This window comes from Dipodomys merriami, unplaced genomic scaffold (assembly GCF_024711535.1).
Source record: "Dipodomys merriami isolate MVZ:Mamm:240054 unplaced genomic scaffold, mDipMer1.0.p SCAF_1432, whole genome shotgun sequence".
NCBI lineage: Eukaryota > Metazoa > Chordata > Mammalia > Rodentia > Heteromyidae > Dipodomys > Dipodomys merriami.
The window spans coordinates 28,392-45,158 of NW_027202752.1; the positions used below are offsets into that span (position 1 = coordinate 28,392).

General features: G+C 45.3%; 1 long non-coding RNA gene across 1 annotated transcript; it reads right to left on the bottom strand.

The window, feature by feature from the left end:
• Nucleotides 1-5,751: 5,751 nt before the first annotated feature.
• LOC138826562 (uncharacterized) lies at nucleotides 5,752-8,061 on the bottom strand. The gene is made up of 3 exons (XR_011371755.1): nucleotides 7,755-8,061; nucleotides 7,198-7,253; nucleotides 5,752-5,863 (listed from the first exon to the last, which is right to left on the bottom strand). It is a non-coding gene; the product is annotated as an uncharacterized lncRNA (long non-coding RNA).
• Nucleotides 8,062-16,767: the final 8,706 nt, after the last annotated feature.

Sequence of the window (16,767 nt, forward strand, 5' to 3'; positions counted from 1 at the left end):
AACCTTGATCCTTCTAATGTCAGCCTGCTAAGTAGCTGAGATGATAGGTGCCAGCCACCAGCATGTAGCTGAGGATGTGTTGTCCCACTGTGATCCTACTGAGCCCAAACCTTAGATGCACCCAGTGATTGTGTTGGCGAATTGACATCATCGGATGAGCAGCATATATGGCTTATTTATTGACAGTCGAGGTCCAAGCCCTGACTAGGCCCAAAGCCTTAGCCTCACTCTTGGTCCATGGAGATGGAAGACTATCCAGGCAGATGTGTCTCAAAACAGCAATGCTGCTGAGTTTGGTGTGTGTGGTTGTTTGGGGTGTGTGTGGTTGTTTGGGGTGTGTGTGGTTGTTTGGGGTGTGTGTGGTTGTTTGGGGGGGGTGGTTGTTTGGGGGTGTGTGGTTGTTTGGGGTGTGTGTGGTTGTTTGGGATGTGTGTGGTTGTTTGGGATGTTTATGATTGTTTGGGGTGTGTGTGTGTGGTTGTTTGGTGTGTGTGTGTAGTTGTTTGCGGGAGTGTGGTTTGGTTTCCTGCTCATCAGCCTTGGTGGGTGCCATCTTCTCCCCTCCCCATGGGATGCTCTCTGCTCACAGTGGTGTGACCTGTACCCCTCTCTATTCTCAGTGTGTAACCTGTACCTCCTCTCTGCTCTTGGTATGACTCTGTCCACTCTCTGCTCTTGGTAGTGTGACTTGTATCCCTTCTCTGTTTTTGGTGTGACCTGTACCCCCTCTCTGCTCTTGGTGTGACATGTACCCCAGGGCTAATTTAGGCCATTGGGATTTAGAATGCAGTTGGAGGTGGGAAGGAGAGGGGACTGGAGAGGGAGGCTGGGAGAAGAGGTCTGGTCCCACACCTGCTCGCTGCTCCTCAGGGCACCTCTGTGCACTCCACAGGGCCACTGTGAAGCCTGCTGGGGAGGAGCTCTATCCTGGCTGTCCAGGGCCCCGCGGAAGGAAAAGCAAGGGAGGAACGCGCTTGAAAATAACATCGTGACTGTTCATGGGGTAGAGTTCTGCTTTTGCCAGCTTCATTTTTAATGAAAGGATGGAAATGTCCAGAGGCAGGGCGGTGGCTAATGGAGTTGCATTGTCCTCTTCTTATTGGAGTTTCAACAGCAGGGCATCCAAGCTCACTCTCTGAGACTGCATTCACGCCAATGTGCAATATGAAATGGAGTCCCTTCCGCATTCACCTCTCTCTAGTCCCGGGCCTGGAACAGCAACTTAGTCTTCACCTGGTCTGATTTGAAGGGATGATTCTCCAGCGCCCACTCCTTTTCTTATGTTGACAGTGGTAGTGGTGGGGGGGGGGCACAAATTTACATGACAAAGGACATAGTTCACCTTTTTCACCTGGGAAGTACTTGTGTTTGTTTTCTGGGTAGATAAACTACATTTAAATGGCATGAAGGATTAAATAAAGTGTTATATTTATTTCCTTACCATTGTTAAGGACTAAGTACTTCTGGGCTTTCTTTTTCTTTTTTCTTTTTTACTATCTGGCAGCAAAAATGCCAGCTCAAGTAGAAGTGTGGTTCAAGTGGTAAAATGCCAGCTTTGGAAGAAAAAGCTAAGGAAGAGCATGAGGCCACCAGATTGAAGTCTAGGCTTCCAGTCCCAGAGGCAGGCTGTGTGTCACAGCCCATTGGGGTCACCCAGCCCAGCACTGCGTAACAGACAGTGAAAGGGTCAGGACATGACTGCCATCATTTTGTTTTTCTTTGCATGCTAGGCTTTGAAGTCAGGGCCATGCCCTTACTAGACAGAAGTTATACCATCTGAGCAATGCCTCCGGCCCTGTTTGCTTTATTTATTTTTCAAATACGGCTTCCAGGCTGACCCATCAGCACCTCTCATGCATACTTGGATCATTAATGTCAGCTGCCCACGGCACTCATTCTCCCTCCCCCCCCAACTCCTTGGAGTCCAGCTGGAGGCTCACTGCGGACACATCCTCATGGCTGCTGTAAATGGAAGGGACCCTGGTCATCAGCAAATGGCAGTGTGAGGCCAAGCAAGGTCAGAACTGGTCAGGAATCAGGACTGGTAATGACTCTGTGCTTAGGGGCAGGCATAGCTCCTGATGAGTGGGTAGAGGACTGGACTATGTAGCTTCAGTGTATCTGTTTTCGGGCGGTGACTATCATAGACACATTTGGGTTTTGTGAGGTTTTTGAACCGTGAGGATGGAAGTCAGCTTGAGACTCAGCTGTGGATGGGTTGGTTGGTCCGTCCCATGTGCCTGGGACACCTTAGCTTGCTTTGGCAACTAGGTAGCAAGTTGCCCTTACGACGTAAGTTTATGATTTTCTCAAGTAGAGACTATATTAAACTCCACGAAGGCACAAGGCTTGACTTGTTCTGGCCACAACTAGTTCCTCCTATTGTCTCCAGACAGAGCAGCAGCTCCACAAATAAGGGATGGGAGGGGGGCATCACCCAGGAAGCATTGTACTTGTAACCTGACTTCTGGAATTGTTACCCTGGGTGCAACCCCATCAAAATACTAATAAAAAAGTCATGTTTTCTTATTTGTTATGAACAAATAAGAAAAATAATTTTAAACAACCACACTCTATAACCCATAGATAATTACTTCTTTTTTTTTTTTTTTTAAGAAACAATCATTGGGCTGGGAAGGTGGCTCAGTGGTAGGGCGCTTGCCTTGCATGCTCGAGGCCCTGAGTTCGATTCCTCAGCACCACATAAGCAGAAAAAAAAAGCCGGAAATGGCGCTGTGGCTCAAGTGGTAGACCGTTAGCCTTGAGCTGAAGAGCTGAGGGACAGCGCCCTGACCCAGAGTTCAGCCCCCATGACCGGACCCAAAAAAAAAAAAAAAGAAACAATCATTGTTGGAGAGTTTTCTTTGAAATACAAAAACTCTTCTTGGAAGCTTATCTGTGTATTAGACAACAGAGCCCCTGAGTTTGAGTTTGCAAAGACTTGGAAATGGAGACTTTCAGGATGATTGCACTCCTTCCCGGCAGTGTGTTTCCATACCCATGCATTCCCACAAAAATTTCCTCCAGTCATTTTTGGCCCTCTAATCTTTGTTACCTAGTTTAGAAAACAAAACTTGGGGAAAGTCATGTGAATTGAAAGTTGTGCTTTTCTGTATATGGTTAAAGAGATCTTCCTTTGGGAACTGCCTACATTTCTTTGCTGTTTTCGGCAAGTTCTCCTGGCTCTTGCTGCTCTCTTTCTTCCTTAGAGGATTCTGTAAGGTCTATCCATCATCCAGTTACCAAAATGCACCTCACTGGGGAAGGAAAAATAGTTGGCGTAGCTGAGTGTTTGAAAGGAAATAGGAGAAAAGACATGCCTCCACACATTGAACCATCTCTGATGCGCTTTGGGAAATTCATAATGACAGATGGGTTGGGGAGAAGGAGACACACTCCACAGTGGGCTTCCTTTCAGATCCAGAGCTCCTTCCAAGGTGGTCTGAGCTATTCTTAGCAACTGGGGCTCCACACATTCACCCTGCCCCCCCAGAAGAGAAGACTGCTTGAGGCAGCTTTGTTGCTTAGAATTTTGCTCCAAACAAGAGCCAAACCAGGCAATGCAGGCATAGATGTGGAGAAATCTAGAAGTCTATTTCATAGAACTTGAAGGACCAAGGCACCTGACTTCTCAGGACCTGTGCTTCTTCAGTCCTCTGATAGGAGTGAGAAGTTCTTTCTGTCGCATTTGGAATTCTGAAAGAAGTGATGAGAATATTCGTAGGGAATGGTGGAGATAGGAAGGTTCCATAGTCCCTATCTTTTGGACACTTGCAGTGTGGAAATCATTGAAATTGTTTTCCCCTTCTCTTGTTTATTCAACTCTACCTATCATTGGTTGATGGCTCAGATTATCTCCCTTCCCCCCCCCAACCCCCAGTGTAGTAATGCATTTCAGGGTAATGCAGAATTTCAATTTGGTGTGTAGAGTGATATGGTTTGATCATGTGTTACAGAGTTGAAGTTCTGAGACCCCGCCTCCCCCATGGAGTTAGGAACTTTGCGCTATGTAGTCACTCTAAGAGCACCTGTGGATTCTTTCCTAGGCTCTCATACTTAGCCACGGACCATGAGCTTGAGCTCTGCCTCTGATGGGCACCAGTTCAGTGTCCATTTTCACCGTGAACACATTTGTGTGGACAGGACCTTCTGTTTGGGGAGGGGGGGCATACCGTGGTGGCTGTGGCAAGACAGAGAAAATACCTACGTCTGTAAAGGTGTACCCAAGCTGAATCCACAGACTTGTATTCCCAGAATGGCCTCAACTGGTGATCCTCCAGATCTGAGTTCCCTGAGTACCAAGGATTATAGGCACCAGTCATGGATTCCTGGCATGATGCCTAAATATTGCAGCGGATGCAAGGAGTTTGAGAAGTGGCGACTGCCTTACAGGGGGTTGTGAACTCCATAGGGACCACAAATGCCTTTGAGAGGGAAGAGAAGGAGGGAAAACCCTAGGATGTCTTTTAATTTAGTATACTTACTGGAGATACTAGGAACCACTGGAAGTACAGAAACTTAAGCTTTTGACCTTTTTTCTCTGGCCAGAGACTGTTCATTGAATTTGCAGCCCCTTATTCTGCTGCAGATGTCAAATCAGAAGCCATCTATCCACCACAGGCAGCTTTATTAAATGTTCAAATTGGTTATGGAAGTGCCCTGCCCACCTGCACTGGCCTCTTTCCCTTACCCAGCTAAAAAGACTCCTTGCAGACACACCCTCATGGCTGCTTTGCCTGCTGTGATCTCAGCTCCTTTCCAAATGCTTGCCTTGGCAGCTTCCCCTCCATCGTGCCTGTGCCTCTCGGACTGGGTTCCCATGGTGGTTGGATATTGAGCTGCTTGTTAGAGGAGGAAACAAGGGCTGTTGTGTACAATGGCAGGCCTGAACTGGCCCTGAGGCAGGGCAGACGCTCTCCCAGGTGGGACTTGTCAGGGCCCAGGGCAGGCATCCTGTCACTGGGCCTTGGGTCACTGTGGTGAGCAGCGGTCACACTGGAACTTCTCTTTCTCAGAGAACAACAGGTTATATCTGACCAGATTGTCTTCTCTAGGGAATCTGGTTCTCCACCAACTCCTGGGGGATGCCTGGGGCTTGAGTCCATGCCAGGCTTCACTCCTGTCCAGAACTTTTCATTCCAGAAGTTTCAACCACTCAGCCAACCCCCCGCCCTTTGCTGCATTCTCTTCTCTGATTCTGTGGCTTACACTCTTCATTTTCTATGAACTGTGAGTTTCCCTTCTGGCTATCCTTGGTTCCTTCCCTTTAGTTTGATTGTGAATAGGGTCCTACTTTGCTTCTAGAAACTTCTTTCCTTCTACCTCTCATTTGGGGGATACTTTACTATACTTCTTTTGGGGGATTCAAGAGTGTTTATGAATTGTTTCTTAAGTGGGCAAACTGCACATACTCTTTAGAGCAGTTTGTGTGTGGGAGGGTGTGCGTACGTGCAGTTTGTGTGTGTGGGGGGGTGTGTACGTGTACATATGTGCTTCAACACAACTTCAGAAGAGAGGTTCCGCTCCTGATTTCCTGATTCAGAGAATGAGGTACAGAAGATTCAACCCTGAGTAGTGAACAGGGGAGGGCCAGGCAGCCTGAGCTCCAGACCTTGTTCTCTGTACATCACCATCTTATGTGACAATGGGACAAGTCTCAGTGTCAGAGCAGCAAAAGTACTGAGTTGAAACATTCAACCAGGGGAATCTTTTACAGATTATGCCCTCATGAAATGATCGATTTGGCAGGGGTTTGGAGTAACACATGTATGAATTTATTGTAGGAATGTATTAGATCAGTTCTCTTCTCCTCCGTCCTGAGGCTTTGGGATGGTTGCTGACTGGTTCACTTGCAGGAGTTTTCCTGTTCATAGCGCATGAGCAAAATGAGGGTGAGAAAGTGCACAGAGGAAACTGATCATTGACAATTATTTGAGCTCTTCTGCTCCCTCTATCTGATAGTGCCAGCGACTTCTTAACTGGCATGGACTGTTTGCTCTAAGATAGTTTCCTCTTTTCACACAAACTCACAAACTGGTGAACTGTCATACTGTGTCTTTTCAGGAGTATCCAAATGTAAGGCTGGCTGACAGCTAGTTTGTTGACTCCTAGAAGATAATAGCTATTGTCTCCGAACAGATTTGTTTCAAAGATTCTTTACCTGAGTTCTGGAACCACTTGTGAGGTGAAAGATCTCTATCAAGCTGGGAGGAAAGGCCACCATGTTGGGTGCAGCCTGCAGGGAGTAGACTCAGCCATTCTATTTGTACACCCTACATCTCTTTGTGGCTGTGGAGGACCAAAACTTTGAATGCCCTTTCACTATTTGCTGCAAAGTGTCCCAGGCTTTTCATATCTTACTTGCTGAATGGGTTTGAATGGTCAATGCAATCTAAGCTATACACATGGGAACTCAGATAAGCTATACAGGGAATTGTATTTAATCAAAGACTTCAAACAATAGAAATTAAGAGGCAATGGTGTGTTTGTACATTTAGGTTTCACTCTAAAAAAAATAAAACCAAACTGAACAAAAATTGATCTCAGTGCTTAAGAGGAAAATCTGCTTTTAACAATTTCAACAAAGGTTGATTCCCCCCCATCTTAAAAAGCCCCGTCAAACTAACTTCTTAATGATTTATTAACCAATGAGGAAATAATGAGGACTACAATTCCTTTGAATTGTATAAACCTGCATAAAAGATAGATCAAAATGACAGTCCAAGATAAATGAATGTTGAACTGATCTATTGAACTCTTCTAAAATACTCAGGTCGAAAAGAAGCCTAGATCCAGGCTACCTACTTGAACAATAAAAAGACCAGCTCTTGTTGGTTCCAGTTGAGGATGTGGATGGTATGCTTTAGGTCCAGGAGGAAGGTCAATCAGCTAAATATGTCAGAACCCTTGGAGCAGAGGGAGAGCTGTGTGGACAGGCCTTGGGTTTGACCTCAGAGCCTCACCCTGGGTAAGCTGGCCACCACCACTTGGCTGGTGCTCATCACAGCCTTATCTTTTGTGTTTTGAATCTGCTTTTTGTCTTGTCATGGTCTGATGAATATTTGTTAAGTTCTTGTTACTGCTGGTACCAGCTGCATGCCATGGCCATTATGGTAAAGAAGACACATGCTTTCGGCCCTTCAATGGTAAGATCTGGATGAGAAAAACCACTTATTCATCATGTATCGCTACACATACCTGTAATCCAAGCTACTTGGCAGATGAAGGTAGGAGAATTAGGATCTGCGGTCAGCCTGGGCAAAAGAAGAGATCTTATCTAAAAAAAGAAACTAAAAGCAAACAGAATGGGGGGTGTGGCTCAAGTGATAGAGGTCTTACCCAGCAAACATGAGACCCTGAATTCAATCTCCTACACTGCAAGAGAAGGAGGAGGAGGAGGAGGAGGAAGAGGAGGAAGGAAAGCAGAAGAAGAAGGTGGAGGAGGAGGAGAAGCAGCAACAGAAGACGGAGGAAGAGGAGAAAGAGGGGAGGAGGAAGAAGAGATGGGAAAGGAGGGAGAAGAGGAGGAAAGGAAGAGGAGTATGAGACGAGGAAGAAGTAGAAAGGAGAGGAAACAGAAGAGGAGGAGGAAGAGAAAAGATGAGTGAGTTATTTCCAGATAAAGAGAAGGCAGTTTGGGAATGGGGATATTCGATTAGCTCACAAATGGATTTACTGTTACAATAAACACACTATAACTTAAAGGCATCGGAAGTCATAAATACATGAGATACCCGTTATCCACTGAAACTCACAGCTTAGCAGCAGCTGTCCACCTTGTGGTCATGTGGCTGACTTGGGGCTTCTAACTGCGGCCCACTGCCCGAGTTTTGAGAGCAAAGCCTCCTGCATAGTCCTGGCCTGGGAAAAGATCCAAATGCAAAGTTCTAAGTGGAACGAGCAGGGTCATCCATCTAGAGAAGGACTGGTGTTCTGTCCACTGCATCCTGTCTTCCCTTCAGAGTAAAGGACGGATATCCTTCTCCGCTGTGGTCACAGTTGGGAGGGATTGCTTTGTGGGGAGTGGAGGCGTGGTGTAACGATGCCTTGTGTATGAAGACGGCAAGCTATTTTCTCTTCTGGACTCTGTGATCTGTATCATGGTTTGATTGGCTGGAAGCCAATCTCAAGCTAAAATTCCTACCCTGCCCCACCTCCCCTTGGAATACAGAGGTCATTACGTAGTACTCATTGTGTATTTCTGTATTAACTCCTTTCCTGTCTCCATTGTATGCTGGTATCCATATCTTTCTACTTTCCCATTCTCTCATACACCTAGTTTATCAGAGCAGTTCTGGAATACAGGAAGTTATAAATAATTAAAATGTATTAAATTGCCTGGGCCTAGGGTGGAATTTGAGAGCTTTGTTTTGCTCTTCTTTGCTGCCGAGGGTCGAGCCGAGCCATCCTGTTGCTCTCCTGCCTTCCACTCACTTGGCCTTCCCATAGACCTCGGCGGTTTTTGCTGCTGGGTTTGCCATCCAGGCTTGGTTTAGGTTCTCCCTGAATCTTTGTCAGTAACCTTGGTCTAAGGAGCCTGGGTGTCTTTTCCCCTGAGCTCATACTTGAATCACTCCACAGGTTTGTCTTGCCTTTCTTGTCTTCATAAATTGTAATAGCTTCTTTTGTCTTAGACACAGAGGTACAAGGAAGGGTTAAGAGCTGTGGAATGCTGGGTGCTTGCTCCCCAAATCCCTGTAGTCTGGAGCAAGGAGATAAGATTAAATTTTGCAAATCTCTTTACAAGTCCAGTTGAAAATAAGAACCTCCTTACTTTTCTTAGAGGGATAGATCTGTCTGATAGTGACCCTGAGTTTGTAGCCAAAGGCAACTTTTAGAAACCTTGAGTGGTATTGGGCTCTGTCACTGACTGGTAACTCCAGGTTAATGGCTTTGTTGTATGGTTTCATTGTTCTCAGTGGAGTGTTAGCTCCTCCCCATAGTCCAGGGGATAAAAGGTGAATTGTTTGGTATAATATCTAATGATCAATATATATATATATATATATATATATATATATATATATAACTACTACCATTAGTCTGCCTTCTGCTTATTTGTCACATTAGTTAGTTGGTCTATCTTCTGTAAAGATTATTTATAACAATTATGGTCATTACTATATCCACCATAGAGGAACCATATGAATACACACTTAACATCTTTATTTTTCTGTAAACTTGCCTTTTATAAGTGCTCACTCCTTCTTTTCTTCCCTTCCCTCCCTTCTTTTTCTTCCCTTTTTTGTGCTTGAGCTGAGTCTTGAACTTATGGCCTCTTGCTTGTTTGGCTCTTTTGTTGATGGATGATGCTCAGTCCCTTGAGTCTCACTGACTTTATCTGTCAAGGACTTTGAACAGGACCCTTAGATCTCAGCCTCATGAGTTGTCAGGAGTATAGGGGTGAGATAACAGTGCCAGGCAACTCTTTGCTTTTACTTTTAAAAGCAATGTATTCTTTTATTTATTATCTTTAAGGAATTATACAAAGGAGTTGCTATCTAACACAGCAGTTTAGGAATACAATATATCTTCATCAATATCACCTCTTTCAACCGCTGTTTTGATTCCTCTTTACTTCCTTTCCCTTAACACTTCTCATGACCAATTACTGCATATTCACTTCTGTGGATTTACTGCACAAACATGTGTATGTATGTGCATGCATGTGTGTGTCTGTGTTTGGTGTGCACACTCGGTTCCCACCACAGTCTTTCTAGAACATTGCTTGGCATGTCGTAGCCATGCAAATCTATATTGAATAGTCTTCAAACACCACCACAGTTTCATTAATGAGGCTTTGGATGATACTTGAAGCAGAAAGGGCACTCCTTTGACTGAAGACAGAAGCTCTTCCCAGGGAAGTGGGTGCTTGAAAGACCCAGGGAAGACATGGGATGCATTACTCTTTAAAGGGGCTGCTTGCTCAGGATTCTGTCACGAATTACCACTAGTCTTTGTCACCAGATTGTGGAGTGCCCACTGAGAGCTAGGGAGAAACCAAATGGGAAACCTCGCAGGTGCCCACAGAATGATGTCCCTTTCGATTTCTGTGCAGGGACAACATTTTGGCAGGATCAATACATGTGAGTATCTTAGAATCCTCATATGTCAAGAGCATTTTTCATAAGCAGTCTCTGATCTGCTGACCCCTCTGGGATTAAGAAAGCTGACTGTAAGCACATAGCTAACAATACCCTACGTCCTGATGCATAGAGGAATTCTAAGATGAAGTTGACTCAACACAGGTTCACGCTGAATACACTATGTGTGGAAATTCTGCAAAGCAAGGCTGAGGCACCAAGACAAAGCCCATAGAGCTACTTACACCTGAGGGGGAACAGGAAGCTGACATCCAGGGACAGAGACAATCAAACAACTTTTTTTTTTTTTTCAGAGCTGAGGACCTTACTGTTAGGCAAGTGCACTTCCACTAAGCTAAATCCCCACCCCCCACTGCCTCTTGTCTCTATATTTCCTCAATATTTTCCTGACACTTTCACAGAATGTCTTTTTATTTAAAAAAAAAAAATCTTAACTGAGGATCATTTCCTTGAGTATGCACAAGTAAGGGTGAATGTTCTTATGTTCTGTATACTTCCCGAATTCTGAGTGAATGCATGCTTTCCTAAACAGAGAAAACAAAGCAGAGCGGTTAAGTTTTGCCCTAGGTCATTAGTGTACAAGTTCAGTAAAGGGAAACTATATTCACCTTTTTTTTTTTTCGCTGTGGGGCCTGAACTCTGGGCCTGGGCACTGTCCCTCAGCTCTTCAGCTCAAGACTAACGCTGTACCACTTGAGCCACTTCTGGCTTTTTCTGCTTATGTAGTACTGAGGAATCGAACCCACGGCCTCATGCATGCAAGGCAAGCACTCTACCACTGAGCTACCTTCCCAGCTTTACATTCACTTTTTATCAATTAAATCCTATGAGTCCTTTTCCTCCCCTTTTTTTTCTAACTACATCCTAATTCCTCAGATGTAGAGGCTCTACTCTCACAGCAATATTATAGCATCCTCTTCAAGAAAGAATATTAGCAGCAGCCATTATATACTCAGGAAACATGGTCTACCCTACCCTGACGCCTACTGGTAACTCCTCTATGAGATGAGTTCCTGGGCAGGTTTTGGACTTTAAGCTACAAGTTAGTTCTGCTATGGCAAAGGGGCCACAGGCAGGACCAGGAAGCAATGCTGCTGTGCAGACTGTGGGGAGCCTATATGTGCTGAAGGTCAGACACTGACCCAGGCAGGAACAAGATGAGGGGAAAGCACATCGCCAGGCATTTGCTTTGCCTGTCTGCTTGTGCTCAGGACATCAATGAAGAAATAGATTCCTTTGTGCAACATATGTTTTAGATTATAGCCTGGAAGCTGTGTATGTGGCACATCAAAGATCTTGGCTGGCATAGCTAATTTGAGGGTAGGCTCATGCAAATAGTAAGAAATTTGAACTAAAGAAGACATCTAAAAGAAATGGGCTTCAGTTATTTTCACAAAACTTATATTGGAAACCTAAATGGACAAGGATTCTAGGAAAGGTTCTGGTGTATCGCCGGTGGAGCCCAGCTATTTAGGAGGAGGTAATGAGAGGGTCACAGTCCATAGATCACTTGGATAAAACTATGAGAATTACCTGAAAAAGCCAAATTAAAGCTGGGTGCTGTGGCTCACACCTGTAATCCTAGCTATTCAGGAGGCTGAGATCTGAGAATCGTGGTTCAAAGCCAGCACAGGCAGGAAAGTGCATGAGACTCTTACCTCTTATTTTCCAGAAAACCAGAAGTGGTGCTGTGCCTCAAGTGGTAGAACTCTAGTCTCAAGCTGAAGAGCTGAGGGACAGCACCCAGGCCCAGAGTTCAGGCCTCACAACTGACAAAAAAACAACCTTCAAATTAAAAGCAAAAGAATTGGTGGTGTCACTCAAGTGTCAGGACATTTCTCAGCAAGCTCAAGTCCTTGATTCTTCTAAAAAGGGGTGAGGAGCCTTTGTCCTTGAGTAGCAAATGACTGTGGTATCATTGCATGGAAAAGCCAGGGAACCCTGGGGGGAGAAGTGGTTTCTCTGAATGCTGTCTGCCCAGGCAGAGCCCTCTGCTCCTAGTCTGTTGGTATTCAGAATGAACAAAACATTGCTGTTGGAAGAGTTCATGCAGTTCTTCCGGAATGTAAAACAATTGAGAATGCCTGGAGGGAGGCGTCCTGAGCCTGCTGTGTGCACCCAGAGCACCTGGAGCTGCCACACCCCTGCGTCAGAGGGGCACCTGGGCTGGGGTTACAGGCCGGATGGCTCCAGCATGGTCCCAGCTCTGTGGCATGGCAGCACAGACTTCTAAACCATTAAGGAGGAGAAACTGAACTCAGCACACCAACTCCCATTATAGTGCACACCTAAGGGAAAGAAACTCCTACTTATTCTGTGTTTTTCTTTTTCTTTGGTGGACTTTTGACCTAAGGGTTTAGCTTCACATTCTGGGCACTAAAATGAGCCATACACCTCTGGGTATCCAAGGATATTGTTTCCTTTGATCATCATGACAACCTTCTGCAGGGCAACCCCATGAACACGGCCATCTTCCAGAGGAGAGAGGATGGGACTGGTGCAGGGGCGCAGGCCTGGTCCTGGCAGGGCTACTTATGATAAGCTAACTTGTATAGTATTATGGAAATGTAAACCCCAGTTGAATTTCTGCAAACAAAATGCCCAGGTGCATCTGTGGGCTTTGACCACAACCCTGGCTGAGCATCCGTGCACTGGCCACTTGTCCCTGCACGCACAGCATTGCCCCTCTGCCCCCAAGCAATCCACCTTTCTCTCTTGCAAGTGCTTTGCTTCTCATTTCACCGGCTTATTGAAGGTGAGCCCCAGCTTCCTCTGGGCGCGTCACACTTGAATTTGTAGGTGCTCTTGTCAGCCTGACCTCCCACCTGCGGATTTTGATTTGATTAACCCCTTTGACTCCTAGCTTTCCTGGTTGTCTCAAGGTGGGATCTTATGCCCCAACCACAACCCTTTAAAATTCAATTTCAGCGCCTTTGCCAGTGTGGCCAACCCTGAGACCCAGCAAGTCTACACATCTGTCTTAGCATACCCAAAGCCAGCAGAGAACCTGCACAATCATTTGGCAGCTGGGTAGGTTCGTCTTTCAGCCCACATGGAGGTGAACTTGAAAATTCCTTCAAGCTTCCGTTTGCTACAGAGAATTTAAACCCGAGCACTAGATGGAACATGTGGCCCTTGGGAGGGTTGGATGCAGCCACATGTTATGGTAGTGAAATGATAAACAGGTGGGGATGATGCTAGGAAAATGACCACTCCGAGAGAGTGATAATTCCCAAATGAATGAATGAACTCACATGGCTGCCTTTGGTGGCTTGGCTCTGTAGACTCTCTCTTCTTCCCACAGTCCATTCACAGGCCATGTGGCATAGTTCATCAGCACTCTGTACTGAAGTTCAGTTTGATAAGGATCTAAGGAACTTGAGAGGGAGATGAGGGTGACCAGTCACTCAGGCATGGATGCCCAGTTTGGGCGTCCATTGTCTGGACTTGACATTGGCCCCGTTGCATGCTGTCTTTGTGATCCTGGACAACTCACCTGACCTCTCAGGGCGTCCATCTCTTCATCTGCAAAAACAGTGATGGTGACAGTGGCGCCTACCGCAGAGGGGTGCTGTGAAGACTGAGGGGTTGTGAGACACAAAACTTCGCATGGCACAGATTACCTGGCAAGGTGCACACAGCCCGTGAGTGGGAGCTGCTCTTCTCTCCCCGAGAGCATGGCAGACATCCTCTCCCCATCACGGGCGGACTTAATAGGTTTTCAGTTTCTAAAAGCCTCCCCGTGTTTTCTATCAACCAGGCATAGGTAATGAACTTGATGTCTTCATAAAGCATGGTATTTTGTGGTGATTATTTTAAGCTCTCTCATGCATTGTCTCATTTCATTAGGTAATGATCATTATGACAAAACAATAAAAAGAGTCCTTTAAAAATGCTTCTGGTGGTACAGATGTCAAACACCAATTACCATAAACGTGATGGCAAGAGTAGCATTGTTTTTCTCACATGATGCTGTGCAATCATTTTCATTGTATGATTTAACTTTTTTCACTGTAGAAAAATTCCTTTTCTCTACATCCCACCTGCCCTGCTCTTGGTGGCTGTGTCATGGAGGGACACGTGCTTATGAAGTGGACACTTAGCTCCCCACCCCTGGTGGAGGAAACCCCAAGTGGCCAGGGCCTCCACAGCACATGGCACATTCTCGATTTCTTCTTATTAGTTCCATGGCAGAACTTAAGTCCTCATGTTTTGTCCAGTCTAAATGTTGTTGGGATTCATGGGAAGGCATGTGATGTGACTGTCCATGGCCTGTCTGTCCCAGGGCCCATGGATATTTCTTTCCTATGTGGATCTGAGATATGTGATTTGTCATGGGCCATAGACTTCATCCTTTATGTCTTCTACAAATGCTGTGATCAGAGCTAAGTGGAACTTAGGATTGAATGCAGGACATCATGGTCACTCCTGGAGCCTTGGTGCACTCAGCCTTTGAAACATTGCTGGCTGTGTATGGCAATAGTGATGCTACCCTTTGGTTGTATAGTGCTGGACTGATCATTGTGTTCTATATGCAGCATCTCATTTAAGCAGCATGGTTTGGTTACCTTTTTTTTAAATTGCTGGTTTATATGTGGAAATCTAAGAATTGGAAGAGGAAAGGGGTAGCCATTACATGATACTTTTATATGCATTCTCTCTTTCAACCTTCATAGTAGCTTTTGAGGTAAGCATATTCCTTCCTTACTAGTAAAATACTCAAGGTTCATCAAGAGTGTGGTGGTACATGTGTGTAATCTCAGCAATCTAGGAGGCAGAAGCAGGAAATGGTGAGCTTGAGGCTAGCTTAGGTAAGCTTAGGGAAGACCTTATGTCAAACAAGTGGTAGAGTGCTTGCTTAGTATGGGTTAAATCTCCAGCCTAGCCAAGCTATCAATTGATTAATGAACCATTCAATCAAATCTGAATTTCAAAGGTGCTAATTAATGTTTGGTGCTGGTGGCTCACACTTATAATCCTAGTTACTCAGGAGGCTGAGATATAAGGATCACAGTTTGAAGCCAGCTCTGGTAGGAAAGTCTGTGAAACTCTTACCAGATTCCAGAAGTAGAGCTGTGGCTCAAGTGGTAGAGCACCAGCCTAAAAGAGTTCAGGGACGGTGCCCAGGCCCTGACTGCCAAGGCCCAGACCCAGCGAAAAGAAAGTGCTAATTTAGTGTATGATTGAATTGATATTTAAACACTGGTACATTGGGCAATATAACCAATATTCATTCTGTTATCTAGTGGTGGGCCAAACTGTATTATCGAATCAATGTAGTAGAAAGATTTTACTTCTCAGGATTAAAGTTGTTGTTTGAAAGCTCCAGAAACACCAAAATGAAGAAGTGCTGGAGGACAGGGGACATCTTATACCAGCCCTCCTGTGCATCAGGCCCACCACAGAGAACTCATCCTTTACCATCCCAGTGTGCGCGGTGGCGGAGTTCAACACAGACAATTCACACATGGTGGGGCTGGCGTGTCTGTTACTCTGCAGAACCCCTCGCTCCATCAGTACTTGATAGTGTAGCTAAACTCAGCACGGCTCCCCAGTTCTTCTGTGCAGACAGAATGCCACAGACCACCAAGAGCTAGTTCAGGAATGGCTGAGGAAGAGAACAATGGCTTTCCTCCCAGATGCTCTAATGTGCATTTCCAGGAAGTGTGCTCCCCAATCCTGAGAAATGACCCAGTTGACCAGACATGTGTTGGTGTCGGGGGGGGGGGGGGGGGGAGCTCTCCCACATGGACAGTATCCTGCTTCCCCAGGTGCATCCCATCATTGCATGCTGATGAACCTGGCCTGAAGGAAGAACCTGGGCATGTGGTCAGAGTCATTGCTTGCTACGTCAAGAGAAAATTCATTTTCCTTGAGGTTTTTTTCCCCCAAGTCACATTTTATGGCTGGAGTTACTCAGCAAATTACTAGGTATAGAAATGCAAAGGTCTTTTTGCATTCTATCGATCTGATTGCAGTGTCATTAATTGAAAGATGGGGTGAGCATGAGGGATAGTTGAGAACAGGATTTTACATTCCTGTTGGCCTATTGGAAGAAAGCTGCATGGAGCAGACAGAAGGAAGCCTTTTGGTCTGACATGACTGATTCTTTCTTTGTCAGTTCTTGTGAGAGCATTATTCAGCCCTAGTGAGATTTACAATGTGAAAGGGTGAACTGTGTCTGCCCTGAAAGGAAAAATCAAAACCCAAGTTGCTTATTTCTGGAGTTGGAAATAATCCATGTTGTATAACTTCCTCTTAGCGATTCCTTATAGATCACATTTACAACACCCCAATCTGACAACAGCTGATTTTAATCCATTTCACTTGTAATATTGCAGTATTTGCATTCATCCTCATCCCTATGACAGGAGCATGTGAAACTTTAGGAAAGGTGGTATGTGTTTGGGGATATTTGTTTTTAACATTATTTCCCTTATTTGATCATTTGACCTACTATTCCTTGGAATTTGCCCATAAATTCAATCGAGGATTTTTGTGTGTGTACAGAATTGTCCCCATACATATTTCATGGCTAGTTTGTGTGTGAAGGAAAAATTCTTCAGATTGGAAAAGAATATGCCAGTTTATGTTTCACCTGTTTGCAATGGCAAAGAGCATGTCTTTGCTTCCCAGTTGATTGCATGTTAATGAGTCTGGGTAG